A 24,762-nucleotide genomic window follows, 5' to 3' on the forward strand; every position below is an offset into this window, starting at 1 on the left:
ACATGACAGGCACACGACCAGAAGCATGGTCGTTCCTGCCTGTCGAAAGAGATAATAGCTATGCTGCAGAAGGGATTCCACCGAAGGAAAACAAGGTCTATTTCCGTTTAATGTCTCCTGGGAAGCAAGAAAATTTCAGGTAAACAATTTCTATGTAGATTGTGAATCTTGACCAACTAGACAGATCCTGGCAAATAAATACAACAACAGATAGAGCACACAAAGAAACCAGCAAAGCTTTGCAATCCATTCAATGCTTTTATTTTACGGATGCAAAGTTTTATTTATTTATCCCCTGCCTTCTTTTTCGGTGGGTGTTGTGAGGTATAAGAACTCTTACTGTAAATATGAAAAAAATATATATAAATAAGGCTGCAAAACCAGAACGAGGGAAAGTGTACATATGAGTAGAAAATAAAGATAAGTGGGAAAAAAGGAAGGACAAATATACAGGCCAAGGGGTCTCCTTCACTGAGGTAACTGATCTGCAGAAGTGTTTTAACTTCAACTTCCTGGCAGTCAGTGTTGGGGGTGGTGATGGCCAACTAAGCAATGCCTTTAGTAACTAATATTTATTCTTTAAAACAGAGTTTTCTCATCTCTGAGCTCAAAGTTCTCCTCTTTGGGGTTCTTTCTTTAATTCCTCGTAACGCAGGTGCAAACCCCAGATCAGCCCACAGCTGGCACCTAGACTGACCTTACCAGAAGGCCAATGCCAGCCCCGAAAGGAAATCTGGGACGGTAAAGTGCCCTTGCTCAATAGCTTCCCTGGGAGTGGTTCTGTCTGGTTGATCCCATAATTATCTCTGTTTTGTTTTTGTTGTTTATCAGTGTGGTTGGTGGTTACTCAGTTTGTGCACCACCTTTCCCAATACCTGGATCATCTGGTTTTGGGGTCACCATCCTGATACGTACATGGCCCTGGATTATACACAAATGCCGGGGTGAGAGCCCTACATGTATCCACGGCCACTCCCTTCGGTCTCCTTGTAAGTCCTCCTTATACGGTGCCCCCAGTACAACCTTGATGAAGGTTCAATGTCTTCTCCTCTGACCCGTACGATTAAAACTGAGTGGATTTCAAACATACCCTCTCTCCCACGTTGAATCTAAAAACCAGTGACAGACCTCCAGATTAACAATATCAAAAGAGGCTTGGCAAAGGACCAAGGTCCTCAACAGAAATAAGTGAAACATGATAAAAGACGTAGGCAATGCCCCTGCCTTTCTTTCCTCCTAAATCAGAGGCCGTGCATTGTTGCTGTGTTATTAAATATATTGATCTTATTTGTGTTGTCTATGACATGGGCAGGTAGAAGACATCCGCAGTCAAATCTGGCATACTGCCCAGCAGAACATTTAGTCCACAGGCACAATGTGTATTACGGATGATGAAAATGTAAGAAGGGTGAGAATAATTTGGAAACTCTTCAGAGGAAATCAACAAAGATGGCTATTAAACAGTTGAAAAGTGATCTACACTTAAGGGAACGTTCATAGAACTGGGCTATTTAGCCCGCAGAAGAGGCAGTTAAGTGCAGCATAATAATAAATCCACACTTGCGTGCTATCTGTTATACACAAGATCACGAACAGCTATTTTCCCACCTCAACCGATTACAGAACAAGGAGGAAAGCACCTAAGTGGCAAATCAGAAATTTCAGCTCTAGGCAAGCAGACATTTCCTTTGAAAATCAAAGTTTTAATAACCAGATTTGGTTTTCATGGAAGAAAAATTGCAATTTCTCTTCTAGATTTTTTTAATAGAACAGCAGCCACCCATCTCCCAAACAGCTCCTTTCTAAAACAAAAATGCTTAATGTTCACCAGCTGTGATATCCTTTCATATTTTTTTAATGCTTATTCACCCTTGAGAGACAGAGCAAGAGCAGAGTAGGGGCAGAGAGAGAGAGAGAGAGAGAGAGGGAGACACAGAATCCGACACAGGCTTCAAGCCCTGAACTGTCAGCACAGAGCCCGACCCAGGGCTCAAACTCACAGACCATAGATCATGACCCGAGCCGAAGTTGGACGCTTAACCAACGGAGACACCCAGGCACCCCATTTCATCCTTTTTTTCTATTTTACATATATAAGCATTTAATTTTTTATAATGTTTTTCTTTTTTTACTTTTTTTAAGAGAGAGAGAAAGAGAGAGAGGGGAGGGGAGGGACAGAGAGAGAGGGAGACAGAAGATCTGAAGCAGGCTCTGCACAGCACGCCCTGATGTGGGGCTCGAACTCACGAACCATGAGATCATGACCTGAGCCATCACCAAGAGCTGGTACTTAACCAACTGAACCGCCCAGGTGCCTCTGAATTTAATTTTATATCAGGCACCTGACCAGAACAGCAGGAGCTCTGCGTATTTGATTTTGTGCCTGAAAACGGTTGTCCAGGCCAACTCCAGGACTTCGCAGAAGTGACAGTGTCCAGGAGGAGTACCTCATATCTAGTCTTTTCAGCAGCCTGCTTAAAATTTCCAAATTATCTATTTCCAAGTCGTAAATGTGCTAGCACCCGGAAACTGAACCTCCCCTGAACCCGCGTGATTTCTTAAGGTTGTTACAGATAGATTTGGTTACTAATTTTTAATGGAGCAGGGACACACTGTGTCACAGAATATAAACAATTTCTCCTCCTGCATAAATCACTCTTCCTCTGTTCCTCAGAGTAGCCCTTGCAATAGCTGGTAACTGAGGACGGCTGTTTACCTTAGACTTTGCTCTCAAGTAGATAAGAATTGTCAAGCCGAGGAAATACACATGTACGTGTACATATGTATGTGTGTGTATCTGTGTGTGTGTGTGTCTTTTATATGGGGACATCTCAGACATAAGGAATAAAATCTCCATGATTGAGGCTTCATTTCAGTACTTGAGGATAGAAACAGGTCCATTTGGTTGGATTTAGCTTTGCTCAATTGACTTTGGTGGCATTCAAGATGTTATTTACACTCGGTGTGCTGAACGTCCGTGAAAATGTTTGCATTAGGTTCAAGCCTCCGGCTTCCTGTTTGTTGAGGTTCACCTAACATAGTTTAGCCCCATAAAGATTCCTGAAAGAGGCTCTTCATGCTAAAGCAACTCCATAGAAAGCCATGCATGTGCAGCACAGAATATATCAGCCATCTGTCCAGAATATGTATCCATATGCTTCCTAGCACATTTGTCCAATCAGACTTGAGCACAAATATTCATACTCATGTTGGAGAAAGCAATTCCCACCTCTGCCCCCATCAGATATATTAACCATAGGCAGCTTTCTCTTTTAGTGTTTTCTCATATATTATTTTATTTAATTTTCTCTATTACCTCAGAGATAAGTATGGTTACCCCCATTTTGTAAGGAAATTGAGGCTAAGGGTGACTGAGACTTGTCCCAGTAAATGGTAAAGCTTCTGAACTCCCAGTAAAGGAAACAATATGCTGTAGTTACCTAATGTGGGGTGGGAGGAATATACGTATATGCGTGTATGTACCTAGATGTATGTGTGTATGTATGTGTATACCTATAGCTGTATGTCTCTATATCTATCTATCTATCTATCTATCTATCATCTATCTACCTACTTATAAACCATAAGGTTAGCAAATATCTCTATCTCTTTGCTTGAATAGTTTAGAATTTAAAAAATACATTTACTAAAAACATCAGGGTCTAATTACATGATACTTTGAAGTCTTTAGAAAAAAGACAAATAAATCGCAAATATTATTAGACTCAACTTTACAGATGTAAGAGGGGCTTGCTCTGTAACTTTACTGGCACACACACACACAAAAAAAAAAGAAACACAAAGAGAGAGAAAGAGAGTTGACTTTCTTTACCCCAAACTTCACACATCATTGTCACATTCTAAATATTTATTGAATTAGATCTGCATATCTTGTCCTCTACTGTTATACTGCTCAGGTACTGGCCAGGGAAAACTGGAAAACTCCCGTGTTGGTCCTTCCTTTGGCTTCAGACACTGAAGTCTTCTGCTCTAGAATGCCAATGTATTATCTGACAGTGATTAAACAGTTAGTGCAGATTAACATCTTAGCACAAGCCAACTTAAATGTAACTAGCCAAACACAGGGCGAGAATTCAAGAAACAGCAAGGTCAGATAGATACATTTTCCCATGATAACTGGAAAGGTTGCCCGCAAGGGGGTCCAAAGCTTTTTCAAGACTTGTCCACAAGGCCTGGAGCCAAAATGGTTACCAGACAATAAAATTGCAGTGACACCAATCAGGAGCCAAGAGGGTCCATAATAAACAGATGTCATTCAAACATGAATCAAAGGGCTAAAGAGGAGAGTATTACATTTAGATTTTTAACAGTCATGTTGCTAAATATCCACGTTTTATTATGCAATTTTTAAAGAATTGAACCTGAACTTCTCCACTTCATATAATTAGTCACATCCGACTCCTTTCACTTACACAGTATGATTTAAATCAGTTTGCCAGCATGATTCCTAGAAGGAACTCATGAAAGAATCCCAGTGAGGGCACGTGCTTGCCTATACCTGCCAGGTCTACTGATTCAAAAGGACTAGATAAATATGTAAAAATGCTCCCCAAATTATAACTTCCAGGAGTCCAGAGTTTGGGTGAGATGAGGGACACTGGAATCCGGAGTTGTACCGTTCATCATGGCGGCCGCTTGGCACATGGAGCTATTTAATGTAAATTTAAGTTAAATTAAATACTGGTTCCTCAGCCTCGCTAGCCACTTCTCAGCTGCCTGCTAGCCAAATGTAGTTGTGGGCTACCTTATTGGTAAGCACAGATCTAGACCGTTTCTTCATTATAGATTGCTCCACTGGACAGTGCTGGATCTAGAGAGAAAGGCGTGATATTTCTCTAAAGTTAGGCTCTAAGTTTGTTATCTTAGGAGGCAGAGGGCAACTTGGATAAGACAGACAGATGAAGGGTGGAATTGGACACTATTTAGCCATGAAAAATGAAGGAAATCCTCGGAACTACAGCAGCATGGATGGACCTGGAGGGTATTACGCATAGTTAAATAATCAGACGAAGACAAATACTGTATGTTCTTACTTATATGGGTAATAAAAAAAAAAAAGTCATAGAAACAGAAAAAAGATTACTGGTTGCCATAGGCAAAGGGTAGAGAGGGGGCGAATTGGGTGACGACGGTCAGAGAGCTACAAACTTACAAGTTAAATAAGTTTACAGACACGCCACACAGCATGATGACTACAGTTTTGTAGATTTGGAAGTTGCTACGAGAATAGCTCTTACAAATCCTCACCAAAAGGAAAGCGAAAAGGTAACTGTGTGAGACACACATGTCTCATATACGCATGCTCACCCAGTTTCAAAGAGTGTTTAAGGAAACTGACCAGGTCCAAGGCAGACTGGACAGAAACCTGAGCATCGTCAGTAACAAATTGCTTTGTCTCTGTTGGCAGGCAGCCACATGAGAACATGCCCTTGCGGCTTCAGCCTGTGATTCCAGAAACACTTCCCCCTCTGACTGTCTACATCCACGAGGCACCAGAGCCCTCCGAAATGTTTGGTGCTTCTGTACTCTTCTCCAGTCCTAGAGCCCTGCCCTCACTCATGTTCTTTTAGTTCTTGTGTAAGAGTCTCCTGCTTGGTTTCCTTACTCCGTTCTCTCTCAGAGGGACCTCTCATCCTGCTCAGAAAATTTCTTTTGAAAACGTGCCTCTGATGACAGTTTTCTCCATAACAAGGAATTATTATCCCTACCGTCCTAAAATTCCAGTGTTCTGGTCTCTTTTCTTTTGATGTCCACATTTCTATGAAAATAAACAAAACATATGTTCTTCTTATATGTCACTGCCTAAAGTTCTGCAACATCCCCAATACCGCTGACAATTCCCAGATGTGAATACACATCTCGATAGCCACTTGCTATCTGTCCCTTGTTCTCCTCAGTCGTGCAAGTGTCCTCTCTTGCTCCCTTGTGATATCTGCTAAGTGTCTCTCTAGGCCGTTGTCCCGTTGTCACTTCTAGCACCACCTTGCCTCAAGCAAGAACAAAGTCCTTTACTTAATTCTGAAAACACCGTTAATCCAAACTTACAACCAGGCTTAATGCTTTACTGTTCTTTAGAGGCTCTAAGGATCACGCCAGAAAGTAGCAATGCAGGAAAGGCGAATTTAGAGCCCTACTTCAGTTATTACCCTCTTAAAATCCACAACCAGGCCTGGTCTGCAAATGCCCTGTCGGCTCTCTCTAACGTGAGGCCACTCTATGGCAGCTTGGTAGTGCTTGGATCCAAATTCCTGTTCCTTTGCTCTTCTCTGCCCGAGTCCCAGAAAGCCCAGGGCCTACCTCAAACCCCACAAGCAACAACTCAATTAGTATTCCGATCCCAATAAAACACTTTATTCCTCTATTCTGCAGAACTGTTCAACTCCTTTCTACCTGACCTCTTGGGACTAGATTCTAGGACTGGTTTTAATACAGATAAAAATTCCCAAATTTGAAAATACTTGACTCCCCCCAAAATGAATTGTGTTTCCATTCCTTGAACACACACACACAAAAATACTCTAAACTGATGCCCATATTTCGTGGTCATAATTACTATTATTATTGTCATTATTCAGGTATCCAAGGCTTACCTTCATCATTATCTCCCACAAGATAACAAATGCCTGCCTAGATAACTCACTTACAAACTGCTCTGTACAGATAACTCATTTTCCCCAACAGACAGAAGAGGTTCTCACCACGAAACCCTTGCCCCAGAGCGAAAGTTTGCAAACTACAGCCCACGAGCCAAATCTTACCATTGCCTGTTTTGCATGGTCCCAGAAGCTAACAATCCTTTTTGCATTTTTAAATGATCAAGGGGAAAAAATGTCAAAAGATAACTAATATTATGGGGCATGTAAAATTATATGAAATCAAATTTCAGTGTCCATAAATGAAGCATTGTTGGAACACAGCCATGCTTATTCCCTTATGTATTATCTATGGTTGCTTTGGAGCCACAGTGGCAGTGTTGAGAAGTTGCCACAGGGACCAGATGATCCACGAAGTGAAAAGTATTTCCTATCTGGCTCTTTCTGGAAAACATTCGCTGACTCCGCGCTAAAAATTTCCTTCTTAGAATACCATTCTTCATGTTTCCTTTGCCCGTGATGAGGTTTATAATTAGCAAGACCCAGCTGTAATGCACCTTCGTGGGTTTTTTCCCTGTTACTCAAGCCTAGACTAGGAAGTCCTCTCAAAGTTAAGAGCACTCGAGAGCACATAATAATTCCTCAATAAACATTCATGAAATGAATAAATTAGTCTTTCATTTCCCGTAACAACTATACTATTCTGAGGGGTATTGGCAGTATTATATGCAGCTTTGATGACAGTGTCTAAACAATGTTTTCTCCTTGGGGTGCCTGGGTGGCTCAGTCGGTTAAGCATCCGACTTCAGCTCAGGTCACGATCTCTCGGTCCGTGAGCTCAGGCCCCGCGTCGGGCTCTGGGCTGATGGCTCGGAGCCTGGAGCCTGCTTCGGATTCTGTGTCTCCCTCTCTCTCTGCCCCTTCTCTGTTCATGCTCTGTCTCTCTCTGTCTCAAAAATAAATAAAACGTTAAAAAAAAATTTTTAAAAAATGTTTTCATGTTTTCTCCAGTGAAAGCATTTAGACTAATATCTATTAAATGAAATGTAACTACCAAAAACAGTAATAATAGCAACATTTTACTGAGGGGTTACAATGTGTCTAGCACGATGCTGAGTGGTTTTATCCAGAACATCTAAGTCACATAACAACCCCATGAGTGAGGTGAGTATATGCCCATTATACAGATAGGGGGCTTCGATCACTTGCCCAAGTTATGGAGCCAGTAAACAACAAGAGAGAAATTTGAACGCAGTCACATTAGGGGGACTGTAAGCCAAAATCGTGGAAGTCTTTACAACAGAAAGCAGAAAGTTCATACTTGCGCCTGTAGACCGGGGTTCTCCAAGTTGGGTCCAGGAACCCCTCTTGTCACCGACCTTTGTTCACGAGGTCGAAATTACTTTCAGAACAATACTAAAATTTTATTTACCTTTTCCATTTGCACATCCTCACAAGTTCACAGTGGAGTTTTCCAGAGGCTACCTGACACGTGACATCACAGCAGATGGAATTAGGAAGCAGATATGAGATCCCAGCTGTCTTCTGTTACACCAGACATTAAAGAAGTTTGCAAAACGTAAATCACCACCACTCTTCTTGCTAATGGTTTGTTTGTTTGCTCGTTTTGAAAAATATAGTCATTTTTCATTATTTCTGTCAATATGTCAAAGTTTAATTTTTAAACCAATCAATCAATGTTTTTAAATTTCTGTTTCAACTTCAAACATGATAAATATTTATGAATATAACCCACAAAAACAAAAGATCTTTGAGGTTCCCAATGGTTTTTATTTTTATTTATTTTAGAGAGAAAGAGGGAGTGCATGTGCCCTAGTGAGAGTGGGGGAGGGGCAGCGAGCGAGAACGTAAAGCAGGTTCCACACTCAGTGTGAAGCCTGACTCAAGGCTCAATCTCACGATGGTGAAATCATGACCTGAGCAGAAACCAAGAGTCAGATCCTTAACAGACTGAGCCACCCAGGCCCCCCCTAGGTCCTCCATGATTTCTAAGAAAGTGAAGTGGTCTTAAGTCCAAACAGATTTGAGCATTCCTAAGGAGGTAATAGGGAGCCTTTGAAATCCTTTGAGTAGAGTTGTGACGTGGTAAAAGCCCGGCCGAGATCAGCAGAACCGTATACCCAATGGCAATCGACCACAGATGCATGAGAAGAACCATTTAACCAGCCTGTAGGCTCATGGACAGTAGTGAATGATCAATTTCAAGCCACTGCATTTTTATGTGGATTGTGATATATCAATAGTTAATGATACAAAGGGTAACCATGAGAGTCAATGAAGAGTCAATGAGAGTCAATGAAGACACAGGAACCACTGTATCCTTGGGTCTTCGTAAGGTGTTTTCTCCATCTCTGGTCTTTGTCTGGTCTCCTTGCCATTCAAGCACTGCCTTGGGCACAGTTACTGCACTGGGAACCTCCAGCCTCGCCTGGGCACTCTCTTCCCTGTGCCAGTCCCTGGGGATGTTTTCTCCAGAATCACAAAGCCACTACTAATAAACTGGATCAGAGATCGTCTGTTTTCTCTGCCAGAGGGGTGAGGTGGGTCCTAGGATCCCAAAGTGGACTCTTGTATCCATGTTCCCTCCGAAGCAACATAAATTATGATGTGTAAATCCATAGTGGTGTCAGAATGTGTCTTTGATGCAGCGTGGGTTGGCCGAGCTCTCGTGAGCTGATCAAAGAAACAGAGTGATACAGACCCTTCTCATTTTGATCAGCCCACCAGCCCTGCTACCCTGAAGTACAAGGAAGTCATTCGGGGACTGCCTATAGTGACTTCCTAAGTTTCTGAAACCAAAAGCCATGAAATCTGATCTAACAGGAAGCACTGAACATCCACGTATATAAAAATGACTTCTAAAGAACACAGACTGGATTTGAAATCGTTTCCTGGAGGATATAGGTTTTAACACTTATTTTCTGAGCTCTATGCTCAAACTGGAGCTCCTTCTCGCACTCTCGAAATGAGCCCATCCAGCTAGATGCCTTTTGAAGATCTGCCTTCGCAGAGCAAGAGACATACTGCTGTCCTGGCATCACTCTTATAAAGAAGAACAGACTTATAATAGGTTGTAATTGAAATGGGAAGGCTTAGTTTTGCAGACGCTCAAATATTTGACTTACCAGTGTTCCAAGATGTATAATTCAGAACTGAGTTGAGTCTGCAGTTTGAAATTCTCTTAATTCTGTGAATGAAGTATTGTTGTTTTGTTTTATCTTAACTAATACAGAAGTGTGTTCTCATTTACTAAAACCAGACTTATAATCTCAAGTTAGTGCCTCAGATTCACGCAACGTTTAGTTTCCATACAGGGAAAAAGTGAGTGTAATTCATCGAGTGTCTGGTTGTTGTTGTTGTTGTTGTTGTTTTGTTGTTTCTCTCCCCTGTCATTTAGAAGAAGGCCTACTCCTTTTCCCAAAAATCTGAAACAACCCAATATATCCCCACTTAAAAATATCTTAGGTCTTCAAAGGCGGAGTTGGGCACAACATTTTTTAAGGTTAATTTGCAGTCAAGTTTTCCTCTTCGTCAGAAAAGAGACAGACAGAGAGATAAATCAACAACTTTCTAGGCGTTCAGTTGTTGGTACAGAGCATAGTCTGAGCTGGTGGCCTATCCTGTTTGCAACAGGGTAGATAAACTATGGCTAAACGCACAAACTTCTGTATTTGATAATTAGGTTCCAAAAATAAATCGTTTCAAAGGAGTACATTTGTCTTAGCTTTGAGAACCCTTGTTGGAGAGAATAACCAGGTCCTTAATTATACCACACATACAGGAAATTTGTTAAATTGAGGTTATGGTCATAAATTCCCATTCTGTGTGTGCTTGTGTGGTCTTTCATATGCACTCATAGAAAAGAGGTTCAGAGCTTTCCTAGAAGTTTGTTTTTGGCTAAGTCTAAAACCAAGAAGAAAGTCTGTCAGGACAGGATGAAAGAGACTTGACTACTTTTTCTGTTGCTGTCATTATTAGCTTATTTGGTATATTTGTTCCTGACTTTTGCCATCATGAACAAAGAACATTGAGCCTATCCCTACAGAGTGGTGGGAAACATATGCTTTCTCCCTTGTATTCTTCAACACTCATTTCATTGAATTCTGGTGGTTGAGGATGAGGTAAAGATACACCTACAAGGAAAAAGAAACAGGTAGCATGTTCAGTTTTAATAGCCACTGGCGGCATACCTAGATTCAGTGAAAGCAGTACATTCTGATAGAGCCTAAACACGCCTGTCAAAATGCAAAATTAGTTTTCTGTTTCCTTGTGTTTTGTTTTTGGTTTTGTTTTTGTTTTGTTTGTTTGGTTTTTGTTTTAATTCGGTTTCATGCTCAGCGCAGAGCCCAATGCGGGGCTTGAACTCACAACCCTTAGATCAAGACCTGAGCTGAGATCAAGAATTGGACGCTTAACCAACTGAGCCATTTAGTTGGCCCAATTTTTATGTGTGTTTGTTTGTTTGTTAAATAATGTGCCACATTGATAATATGCCTCTTATTCTACTGCTAATTCCACTCTGAGATGGTAAACTTCTATTTTATAATATAATATTTGTATTTTTATGAGTGGTTATTACTTTTACTCATTTTAATCCCAGCAGAGAAAGGTACAACTCAGGACAGATAAGTGTTGATGTCACAGATATTTAGGGGTAGAAGGGAAAGATCTCAAAAGGCCAACAGGTTTACATGTTTTGTTGGGTTCATGCGTTATTTGTTCACATTAATTTTTTTTTAACATTTATTTATTTCTGAGAGACAGAGAGAGACAGAGCACTAGCCAAGGAGGGATAGAGAGAGAAGGAGACACAGAATCCAAAGCAGGCTCCAGGCTCCAAGCTATCAGCACAGAGCCTGATGTGGGGCTCAAACTCACAAACCGTGAAATCATGACCTGAGCCGAAGCCGGACGCTTAACCGACTGAGCCACCCAGGCACCCCTGTTCACATTAATTTTTAACCGAATCTAAATGACAGGCTTCTCTTAAAAAATATTCAGATCTGGAACAATGGTTTGGCAGTAATATATTGGAATGGAATAACGGCTACCCAGTTTGGATAGGGTATCTAGTCTCTAGTTCACCATAATCCCAACTATTTCCGCCCTGGGGTTTCACTCATTCCCTTTAACTACTTCCTTCCTGTGGACATTTGAGTTTGGGACTCCTAGTCTAGAGTGTGCAGTGAGGCCTTAGAGGCAAGCCTGCAAAAGAACCACTCAGGTGGCCTTGAACATGAACTGTCTCAGGAAAGGGGACAGGTTGAGGCTGAAGAAAAGCCTCCCATTCAGCCAGATTTTGCCTGGGGATTGCCTGCATGGCTGCTACACAACAGAAAGTCATGTGCAAAATAATTGCTTAAATGAAATTTCCTTCCTCGGAAAACATGTGAAAGTGAGTTTTAATTTTCATCATAAATATAAAGTTCAAAGTATGCGGAGACTCAAGAAGAATGAAAATTGTATAGAGCTCAAATAGAAATTATTGGCTAAAAAGCAGGGAAGTAATGATCCCCAGTTGAGAAGTTGTGACTTTGAAATGAAAATAGCTCTGGCAAAGAAGAAAAAGGGACTATTTAAGAAAAGTTCATTGCAAAGAAAGAAAAATATAATTTAACTAGGATAGATGATTATGGTTGTGAGAAAGGAGAAATCTAGACCTAGAAATATATACAATCTCTATTTAAGTCATTTATGAAGCAATTTTATACGTTTACCATCACTAAAGTGCCAAGCACTGGGTGAACAACAAGCACAAAGCCATCATCTTACAGCTCTGAAATGTTATATTAAAGTATTCGCACACCTTTTAGGGGGCTGCAAGTGTGAAAATTTAGAATGATTTTGCTCACGAGGACGTTTCAAATGATAGGAAACAATTTGCTCTTGGGTTTGAAAAATGACCCAACTCCAAGGTCATTATTAGGTGCTCCCTGTGGCCTAGGAGAATCCAGGGGGATTGGGTGAGCCTACTTGGTTGCACTTGACCTCCACCCTCCCCCCAGCCCCAACAAGACACTATCTCAACTTTTACTTTATCAGAACAGGCAATTTGGGCAACTGGATTCACCCTCTCGCTGTCAGTGAGGGGGTTTGGGGGTGGGGGGACAAAGGCAAAGGATTGCAAAGCACCTGAGTTAAATCTACGATAGAAATAGCTGGGAGAGGGGCACCTGGGTAGCTTAGTCAGGTAAGTATCTGACTCTTGATTTTGGCTCAGGTCATGATCTCACGGTTCAAGGGATCAAGCCCCATGTCAGGTTCTGCATCGACAGCATGGACCCTGCTTGGGATTCTCTCTCTCGCTGCCTCTCTCCCTCCTCTCTCTCTCTCTCTCTCAAAATAAATAAGTAAAAGCTTTTTTTTTTTTAAGAAAGAAATAGCTGGGGCAAAGCTGGGAGAGATAGATGAGAACCCCAGGGTAAGGTCTACAAGGCATTGATTACTAAGCCTGAGTCTGGGTCCCAGAGAACAACGTCGAATGGTGGGTCCTGAAGAGAAGAGCTAAGCAATACATTGGAAGCAAACAGGCGAGCAAAGGTCAGACTTTACAAAGCGAATGCTAATAGCTAACACTTGATTCAGTATTCACCTTATGCCGGCTACCCTTCTACACTCTTTGCATGTATTAATTCATTTAAGTCCCAACATCAACCCGCTCTGTTCTCAGGAACCTGGGGCCCAGTTCATTGAACAAGTGATTGAAAATCTGCCAGTAACAAGACAAGCGGAACAGCCACCCTAAGAAATCTCTGGAGAACCGAAGTACTTCTCGACTTGTATACTGACTCCTGGACCAATCCTAAGGAGATTGAAGGTCACAGAAAAACATATGGTTGGGAGAATCAGCAGCTTCTGACAGACATTGTCTGATGTTTCTTTTATACATCATTTCATATTTAGATAGCACCTTCCTGATATTATCTTTCTAATCTTTCCATTAGGGAAGTGAGAAGAGAAGACTGAAAATGAATTTTTCAAGGTTAGGGGAGGCACAGCAGTAACAGAAAATACTTTAACACTTTCTAACTAATCCCGGGCCCTACGTGCACAGGATTTAGGATGTGCTACATGAGCACTGAAAAAACAACTTTCTAGAAAATAATTATGACTTGGCTCTGTGCCTCGGCTCTGTACCTGGGACACCCAACGGGACGGTGCCCGCCTGTTGGCTTTGTGAAGATAAGTGTACGATAGAATTTAACAACGGGACGAGGAGGAAACAGGGATGGGAGATGGGGAGGGAGGTGTGAATTCCGAGAGACCATCAACACCACAATGGGGGAGAGCAAACATCTAATGCCACAGGGCAGGGCAAGGGTAGTGTTAACAAAGACCTGGAAAGAAAATAAGAAAATCAGCAAAACTTGTAGAGTAAGCAGTAAAGTAGATACTAAAAATAAAATGACAACAAGTTCCTTAGTACTTATTATATTAAGTGTGTTTCACGTGAGTTATTGTTTATTTTCATTTGAATTCTCAAAGCAAGTATTATTGTGCCCATTTTCCGAACGTGAAAACTGAGGCGCAGAAAAGCTAAGTCAGTTCAGTTTAGCCAACCGTTAGATGACAGGGCCTGATGCTAAACTCAGATGCTCCTGTTCGTGGTGTTGTCTGTGCCTGAATGTGGGGAGACACTCGGCTAGTTTGGGTTGTTCACGTCCCCCTCCCCTCTACGGGCCCCCGTTGCAACTAAGACAAACATTCCCTTTTCAGTGACAACTGACACTCATTGGCACAGCCCTCTCTCCCCTCCTTGTAGAACTAGTCCCGCCCATGAAGACATGGTAACAAATCTGTTTTGTGTATCTCAGGAGTCAAGAATGTCCCAAATGACTGTGCTGCTGGCTCCCACCCCACTGTTTTCTGCTCTCTCTGGAGTTTTTCTTGTCCAAGGGGAATTTTTAAGATATGGTGCAACGAGAGAAAATGTATTCCTTGACAGTCTACATAAAGCTTTTGCCTAAAAAATACCTTATTGTGTCTTTAATTAAAAATAGCAAGGGACTCCAAAAAAAAAAGGGTGAAACTGTTGTTTCCACAGCAAAACGCTTTTGCCCACGGCCATATGCACCCACTTATTCCCCAGCAGGGGAAGTATGTGTTTGCTTCTGGAGAGACATAGGCCTGTGGGAACAGGTGCGTGTCTCAGTAACAATAGAGACAAAACAACAGCACAGTTTACTGCAGATCTTTCTGGCGTCCAAAATTTGTATTCACTTCCAGTCCCAAATTGCATTCATTGATTTCTTTTCAGGAACAAAGAGCGAAAAGGAGTGAATGGAGTAGAATGTTTTACATAGTACATCCACACATATTGTCTCATTTACAATCATACATATATATATATATATATATATATATATATATATATATTTTAGTCCCCATGAATAGATCAGAAGACTGAGCCCCAGAGGAGAACACACCCAAAATGGGAATTCATGATGATCCCTCAATTTAAAAATGTGTCCTGTCCGTGTGGTGTAATTAAAGCCTGGTGATTCTCTCCAAAAAGGGTTCTCAAAGTTAAGAAAGAGATAGTGAGTGGAAGAGAGAAACCCCGCCTTCGGGTCTTTCCCCGGTCTCAGAGAGGAAAATGGGCGAATGAAATAGAAGATCCAGAAAGAAGAGAGTGGCTAAATATTCCACAATTCCATAATTATGGAATATTCCATAATTTAGAGCCAGGAATTAAGTTCAATTCCAGCATGGGATGTTTTGCCTCTGTTTCTCCTCTCCTTGGCAAAACTGGGAAAGAACAAATCGAGAGGCTTGTGCTAGCCTCTGTATTCCTCCCCGTTCTCTCTTCCCAGCCTTCGCGTACACACGCAGAAAACCTTGCTTCCCGATCCCGTCATCCAGTCCCCCGCTCCTCAAAAGTACGGTCCACAAACCTGCAACACTGGCGTGGTCTGGGGGCCTGGGAGACGTGCAGAAGCTGAATCAGATTTCCTGAATTCAGTAAAATTGCTATGTATACATGTTAAACAGAAAAGAATCAATCCAGACTTTTCCTAATCTCTGTCTTTGACACAGACACTTAAAGGAGACTAGTTTTTCATCCTGCTTCTTGCCGCCCTGGATGCTGTCAGCGAAATGGCTAAATATAGTATTCTCCCCAGCAATGTCAGGCTGCAGTACAATCAAATAAATGCCCTTGGCCCCTAAGAGTAAAATAAAACGCTTGACATTTTAGGAGGTCAGTGGAGGAATATTTGGAATCTTCTTTCTATCTGTAATGTAAAACCATGGCGGCCACCATGGGTGTCACTCATCTTTGCTTTATGGCACCGTGCGAAGAACTCTGGGATGGAGACGTGAAGCCCTGAGCTCCAGGACCAATTCAGCCGCTGCATGGTTCAATGGCTATGGTCCATACCCTCAAACTGCTTTGACCCCCAGGTTCTAACCTAATGAGACAGGAGCATTAAGTAATATAATTTTTTAAATGTTTCCCATGGAACATCAATTCACAGATACACACACACACACACACACACACACACACACACACCTGCTCATACTTAAGATGTCCGCACATACTCTATGTATACTTGTGCACACTAAATTCGGGGGAACTCTCTTACTTGGAGAAGCAAAATGCACTTCTTAAGTGCACTTATATTAAAGGGTCTGAAAAGTCTTGCAAAAAAAAACAAAAACAAAGCTTGTAAGTTTAAGCAAAGCTTTCAAAAAAATAATTTGCCCAGATATGACCCCCATCTTCTGCAATATCTTTCCTGCGCGTTCTTCAATTAACAGTCTGTGTCCGCAGACCACACTTTAAGAAATGCTTGGAGGGGCGCCTGGGTTAAGCATCCGACTTCAGCCAGGTCACGATCTCGCACTCCATGAGTTCGAGCCCCGCGTCGGGCTCTGGGCTGATGGCTCAGAGCCTGGAGCCTGTTTCCGATTCTGTGTCTCCCTCTCTCTCTGCCCCTCCCCTGCTCATGCTCTGTCTCTCTCTGTCCTGAAAATAAATAAATAAACGTTGAAAAAAAAAAAAAAAGAAATGATTGGCTAGCAAACTTCAAAGCACGCTTCCAGCTTTTACGTCTTATCGTTTTATCCTTTCATCATGGAAGGATTCTGTTTTCAGTGATCACAATGTTTATAATCATTATTTGAACAAAATTTTACAGTACAGCCCAACAGGTTTCATACAAGACACCTTTGTGAACCCGGAGCAATTGGCTGGCGTGCAACAAATAACTTTTGCTAGTCTTTGTGACTCCAATTGTCATTGACAATGTGAACTTGCATTTGGAAACCGCTTTCAGTTCATTTTCAAATCCACACTAAAGGGGATGAGGCTGCAGTTGTTCGACTGTCGATATTATTTTGAAATGAATGCAGGACAAAACGGATCTTTGTCTTGCCACGAAGATTCCGTATCAATGCACAGCCAGCCTCTGTGAAATAATGCTTTTTCCAAAATATCCAGGAAAAGGGTCTTTCCTCTTTAGATCCTCCGATCCACCCCCACCATTTTGTTTTAGAAATAAATACGTTTTTCCCAAAGAGATGTATCTGTATTCACTGGACTGCACTGTTTGCAACATGGTGTTTGATTCTCTATTCTAATTATGCCCTTCATGACAATCACTATGACAGAGCAACAAATGATAAAACACTCTTAGCCACGTTCTGTACATCACTCACTATATCCCTGTCTTTCGTGGAGCAATTTGTTGTTGAATTTCTTCCTGTGCTCTTTCCTTTCCTTTCCTTTCCTTTCCTTTCCTTTCCTTTCGTCTTTCCTTTCCTTCCCCTTCCCCTTTCCTTTCCTTTCCTTTCCTTTCCTTCCCTTCCCTTCCCTTTTCCTTTCCTTTCTTTCCCTTTCCCTTTTTCTTTTTTCTTTTCTTTTCTTTTCTTTTCTTTCTCCTTCCTTCCTTCCTTCCTTCCTTCCTTCCTTCCTTCCTTCCTTCCTTTTTCTTTCAATAATTTAAAGTCTGTCTCTTCCTTTCTTGTTTTCTTGCTTTCTCCCTTTCCTTTCTCCCTTCCTTTCTCCTTCCCTTTCTTTGTTTCTTCTTTCTCTTTCTTTCTTTCTGTCTTTCTTTCTGTCTTTCTTTCTGTCTTTCTTTCTTTCTTCCTTCTTTTTTTCCTTCTGTTTTGACAGACATACAAAAAAAAAAAAAACCTTTCAATACCTCTGTAGCAATCAATAATTAATCAAAGTGTAGTTTCCCACTACAACAGGAAAGCTGGGTAATAAAAGGTCCACAGAGCTTTAGGAGCACCAATAACATCTGAATTAGGCAGGGCCAAATGGTGATAAGGCTAATCAGATCGCTTACTTCCACGTATAAACAAGTTTCCTGAGAGGATCAAGAGTCCTGTCCTCCTGGGTCCTGAGTGGACTGCGGAAGGGAAGCAGGCAGGTGAGGAGAGAAGGGAGGTACAAGAGTGCTTTCGTTTACTGTTACTTTTGTGCAGAAAAAACGGAATGATAACAGGATGGGGTTCCTAGGCCTTCCGCATTTTCAAACACCTATCATCTAGCTACCCGGAAGCCTTTCCTACAATTCAGCTGTACCTCCCTCCTACCTTGGGCCCCACACAGGCCCAGAGGTGTGTTTTGATTTGCGAGGGGCAGCATGGGTAGCAAGCCTTGTCTGTGCCTGCCTGCACGGCTCTTGCTCCGCTCTCACTGTGTGTGGCCGGATCCACTTTTCCTCAAAAGAGCCCTTGTCACAAACCTCGGTGATTTCAGTCGTGAGGTGACTTTTCCTTATTTTAAATGCAAGCGTAAACACACGTTGAAAGGGTTCTTTCAGCCTTTGGGAAGTGGCACGAGGGTGCGAGAGATGCGAACAAGATTTGGGTGCAAAATGCCAATTGCAAATTTTCAAGGCGGGGCCTCTCATTCCCGAAGGCTGTTACAACCTGGGGTAGTTTTATTCCAAGAACTCGTGTAGTTATCGCTTTCCCTTGATCTGTCGAGCTGGCCTGTCCCTTGGTAACCGTCGACACGAGCCTGACAAGCCGTATTTGGGAAAAATGTCTGATTACTACCCATAAACGTGTTTTGCTAAAACTTGACTTAATTCATCTCCCCACGATGTCCCCCCCCCCCCATACACCACACAGGTCTATAATTTACAAGGTGTATGAACTCACCTTACCAGTGTTACCGCTTGAGTCAAGTCGTCTAGGAGGGTAGCTCCAGGTGCTAGAATCATTAGCTAAGGATATTAAGCCCGTAAACAAGATCTTCCTGTATGTGTTTCACCAATGAAGAGTGTTTCCTACTGCCACCAATTAAGGCTAAGGAAATTAAACATCATTTACAAACAAGATTAAAGATATTTTTCCTTCCACAACCAATTAGGAAAATCAGAGGGAAAATGTTTTGATTCATGCTCATCATATATATGTAAATATATCACATGATGGCTCATATTTAGCAAATACGAAATACCAAAACACAAATGAAAAATATTTTGGCATCTGTCCGGTCGTTGAGCTGGCTAGCGCAAAGTGTGATCTGAAAGTGTTTTTAGTCCTGCTGTTAAACATTTACCGATACGAATAAATTAATTACAGATTATTTTTATCAGAATCGCGGTGAACTTTTAAAACACAGTGAGGGAGGGACCTGTTCCGGTCACGCGACAAACGGAAATGAGAGGCAAGTGACCACTGAATAGTGGATGCAATTGAAGACATGACTCCTGGGGCCTCTAAGCAAAAGGGCATCACACGTTCCTATCTCGAGGGAACCCCTCCTCCTTATGAACACGACAGTAACTGGTACAATTTTACAAATTAAAATTAACACAAGCAGAAGGAGTCGCCTCCTCGGATTGTAGCAGGACAATGAGACCCACTCACAGTTATGAGCAGAGAGAAAGGAGCCTGGCACCTGCTGGCAACGGGGTGCAGAATCTGTGGGTGACGGGGATCAAAAGCAGCCCACCTGTTCGGATGAATCTGCACCAGGCTCACGGTGCTAACCTGGGGGCGGCCCAAGAACAAAAGTAACCTGTACATTCTCCCAGGACTACAGCGCGCGTGAAGGCGCCCACCTACAGAAACAGTACAGGAGGAAGCAAACCCGGGGCAGTAACCGGATCTTCTGTATCAACAAAAACAACAAGGCACGGGAGCCCCAAGCCGGGGGGAGGAGCTTCGTACTGGCGTGAGAATGAATGAGACCAGGTGGAGGCAACTATACCATGACTAGCCAGGAATAACCAGGCAGAGAGAGAGAAACAACTCCCACTCAAGATGAGCAGACGAATAAAAATCCCAAAGCAAATGGTGGAATTAACATTGAGAAAGACGATAATGAGGAGTTGAGTCAGTATACTCATCCTCCCCTGTAAGAAAGCTGTCAGTTCCCACCTATGTAAGCCGAGCAGGTGCACACACCTTGCTAAGGGCTATGTTAATAATTTCAGGGTGTGTGTGTAAGTGTTGTGCGTAAATGAAAGGTATGAAACTATGGTAACAAACAGAAGCGCATGCCCCGCTGAACTATCATGATATGAAAATACACACGGCTGGCTTCAGTCACTGAAGTTATGATTTGATATGCCGTTTCCCAGAATTTTAAGATACTGTAAGCTCAGGTCTTTACAGCTTGCCAGCTGGGTGAACTTGGGTAAGTCAGGTAGCCATCTGTGAATCTCAATTTTTCACCTGTATAAAGTTATCTGATCGTGTTATCTGACCACCTCAAAGATGAGAACATAACAAGAGAATGGATTAAAAGCATCTCTCCTCTGCCTCAAATCTCGCAAGATGGAAAAAAAAAAAAAGTCTTATCAAGTCTTGAAAACAGGGAAAAATGTCATTAGCATATTAGAGATTTTGAAGAATTTGAGACGAGAGGCTGGCACACTCATATTAATGGATAAGCAGGCGCAGAGAAATCCCAAACTCAAACACACTCGAGAGAAAAGAGCTCTTCCAGAAATTCCAAGGATAACCCAAGCTCAGGAAAATGAATGTTCAGAGCAGGACAAAGGCACTGGGCAATTATCAGAGGAAGTAATTAAAGAGCAGCATTTAACAGAGTTGGATAGTCTTGTCCCTTCTCTGCCTACCATGAAATGATAATGTTTTCTCTCCATTAAAACACAAGAGAAATATTTGCTTTAAAAAAGGGAGGCGGGTGGGGTCAGAGACAGCAACAGCTGGGGAGGGAGCCTAACATGGGTGTTGGTGCTAGACCCAGAAGCCCTGCAGAGCCTGGGGCCACTGCTGCTCTTGGCAGGAAAGAAAACTAGGAGGACAGTAGTTGACTCCAGCATGCTCTGAGCTGTGATCTGGGAAGTGCGGGTCTTGATATAAGAGCCCCACGGAGCAGGCCCTGAGAAGGTAATGCCGTAGAAGAGAAAGGGAGCTCCACATCAAGAAGAGAATCTGGTCTTAATCTGCCTCTTCTCTTGTGGAACAACGTAAGCCCCAATTGCAAAGGCAAGGTATTAAAAATAAAACCTCCAGGGGCTCCTGGGTGGCTCAGTTGGTTGAGGGCTCGACTCTCGGTTTCAGCTCAGGTCACGATCTCACGGTTCTTGAGTTCAAGCCCCACCTGGAGCTCTAAGCTGATAGCACGGAGCCTGCTTGGGTTTCTCTCTCCCTCGCTCTCTGCCCCTCCCCCTCTTGTGCTGTCTCTGTCTCTCTCAAAATAAGTAAATAAACTTAAAAAATATATAAAAATAAAACCTACAGCCACTAACGGTGATCACGATGAACCAATTGCAAAGAAAAAGTTTTAACCCAAAATAACTAGAAATGAAAGGAAACTAACTACATGAGCGAAAGACCCAAAACCCAGTAAAGAGAAAGTCTATCTCTTATGGGAAAGGATAGTCTAAATGCAGAGAGATCCAAGAGGTATCATCCACATGAAATAAAAAGTAAAATCAAATGCATTTGTTTTATATTGCTGAGTGACAAATTACCACACATTTAGGAGTTTGAAAACAACACGCGTTTATTGTCTCACATTCTTAATGGGTCAGGAGTCCAGATATGACTTGGCTTGACCTTTTGCTCCCGATCTCACAAGGCTGAATTCAAGGTGTCTACTGGGGTTAGCATCTTAACTGAAGCTCAGGGTTTTTGACTTCTCAACCCACTTTCAAAGGATGCATCTGATTAGGTCAAGTTCACCCAGGAATATCTTTTTAGATTAACTTAAAATCAATTAATTAGGAATCTTCATGGCTTCTGTAAAATCCCTATATCTTTTCTCTGAAATGTAATGTTATCACAGGACCATTTCAAATCACCTTTGCCATAATCTACTGGTTACAAGCAAGTTACAGGTCCTGCCCACACTCAAGGAAAGGAGATTATACCAAAGCATGAGTCATTAGGGCTTGGGGAATTTTTCCCACCATTAAGGAATATGAAAAATTTAAGTATGATCATCAGAATAAAAAGCAAAAACTCAAAAACTGATGGCTTAAGGGAATAGACATATCTGAGCACTAAATTTGCAATCATTGAAATATAACTTACATACATATCAAAATGCACAGGTTATAATGAACACATCTAAGGAACCCATACCCCTATCAATTTTCTGGTGCCTCTTTTTAGTCAATTCTAACCATTTCTCAGTCATACACTTCTCTGATTTCTACCATAGATTAGTTTTGCCAGCTCTAGAATTAAAATTTTGAGGGATGCCTGCCTGGCTCAGTTGGTAAACATGTGACTCTTAATCTCAGGGTTAGGAATTCAAGCCCCACTTTGGGTGTGGAGCCTGCTAACTAACTAACTAGCTAACTAACTAGAATAAAACCTTTGAAAGTGAACAACCTTGCCTTGTTTCTGATCTCATGATATAGGCTTCAGTCTTTCAACGTTAAGTATAGAGCTTTCTATGTATAGGTTTCCTACAGATACCCTTTATCAGGAATTCCTAGTTTGTTTTTTTTTTTTTTTTTAATTTTAAATCAAAAATGGGAAAAGACGGTCAAATGATTTTTTGACATCTGTTAAGCTAAAAGTATCTTTTTAAATTTTTTTTCATAAGCAAATTGCACTCATTGGTTTTGAAATGTTAAACCAACCTTTCATTTCTGCGATAAATCCCACTTTGCATTACCATTTATTCTTATCATATATTGATGCACTTAGTTTGTGTTCTAAGGGATGTTAGGCTCCAGATTTTCTTTATTTGTAACATCTTTGTCTGGCTTTGTGTATTCGAGTTTTGTTGCCCTAATACTATTAAATAAGAAGGGGGGTCTACGTGGCTCAGTCATTTAAGTGTCTGACTTCGGCTTAGGTCATGATCTCATGGTTCATTGAGTTTGAGCCCCACATGGGGATCAGTGCTGACAGCTCAGCCTGCTTCAAATTCTGGGTCTCCTCTCTCTCTGTCCCTGGCCATTCTCACTCTGTCTCTCTCTCTCTCTCTCTCTCTCAAAAATAAATAAACATTAGGGGTGCCTGGGTGGCTCAGTCAGTTAAGTGTCCGACTTCAGCTGAGATCACGATCTCACGGTCCGTGAGTTCGAGCCCCACATCAGGCTCTGGGCTGATGGCTCAGAGCCTGGAGCCTGTTTCCGATTCTGTGTCTCCCTCTCTCTCTGCCCCTCCCCCGTTCATGCTCTGTCTCTCTCTGTCTCAAAAATAAATAAATGTTAAAAATAACATAAAAATAAATAAATAAATAAACATTAAAAAAACATTAAATAAGATTTTCTTTCTCTATTTTCTGAAAAACTTAAAAATAAAAGTTTCTGTAGTATGGTATTTTTCCTCACTTAAAAGTTTCAGTTCACCACTGAATCATAGGGATTTAATTGCAGGAAGGTTTCAAATTATTGACTACATTTCCTTGAGAGGTATAAGGCTAGCCTACTTTTCTATTTCTTCTAGTGTCAGTACTGTTAATTGGTGTCTTTCAAGGCATGTGCGCATTTCATCTACACAGACAAATTACATTGCATAACATTGTTCACCACATTCCCTTGTTACCTTTTATTACCTTGAAAATTTGCACTCCTGCCTCCTCTTTCACTTTCAATAATGAGAAGCCTATCTCAGTGTTTATCAATTTTATTACGGTGCTCAAAGATTGGTTTTGTTGACCTTTCCCTATCACCTGCCCATTTCCTGTTTTATTGATCTCTGTGCTGTCCTTCATTTTTTTCCGTCTATTCTGTTTCCTTTGCGTTAATTTGCTTTGGGGCAGGGATTCATCAGCAAGGAGCAAGGTGATGGAAAAGTTCTATACCTTTGGAAGAGTGTGGATAAATGAGGATCTGTCAAAACTTATCAAACTGTACCATTAAGACTTTTGTACTCTACTCTATGCAAATTGTATCTCAAAACCCTGCAAACAAATATGAACTCTAACTGGAGGCTTTGTGTTTTACAGTAATATGATTAACAATTCCAAAACTGCCTTTCATGTATTCTACCTTTGAACAAATGAGCAATTTATATTAAGGATAATAGGAGCCAAGTTTCTTACTCTTGGAGAATGGAATCCCAAATATGGAAAATGGCAAGATGCTGTGGTGTTAATTTGGAACTGGAAGCACAGTGTTACACTCAAACGTTTCCAAAAAAATATATAATATGGACATGAGTGTGTGTGTGTGCATGTGTGTGTGTGCATGTGAAGCGAGACAAGAGGAGACAGAGTGCAAATGACAAAGCAAAAGAGCAAAATGTAAATGATTGGTAAGTAACATGTAAGAATGCCTTGTCCTTTGCTTGCATTTCTTCTGAAATCTTGATTCCATATAAACATTAGAAATTATAAACAATAAACTTTGCTATACAAATGGATGTCGATCTGTGTTACCATTTCACAACTGGGAAGTGCTCCCCTTGCTGGAGAAAGAATGGCGAGGATGGCTTTGATTTGTGCCCTAGGTAAGCGCGACACATTTCCATGACGGAAAGGTAGAGAACAGAAACACGGGGAACATTCTCTGGGAAGGAAATTGTTGATATATGATTGTTCCTGAGAAACCCACAATAGAAAACCTTCTTCTCTTTAAGAACACTTGCTGAGGGAGAAGCAAACAGAGAACCAAAGCTGGCATAATGGTCCCTGAAGCCACCTCAGGAATAACTCCTATAACCTCTCTAGTAATTTTCCACACTCCGGACAAAAGAAAAAAAAAAATTGTCTGAGTTTTCAGTCCTG

The sequence above is a fragment of the Lynx canadensis genome, chromosome C1 (genome assembly GCF_007474595.2).
Source record: "Lynx canadensis isolate LIC74 chromosome C1, mLynCan4.pri.v2, whole genome shotgun sequence".
Taxonomy (NCBI): Eukaryota; Metazoa; Chordata; class Mammalia; order Carnivora; family Felidae; genus Lynx; species Lynx canadensis.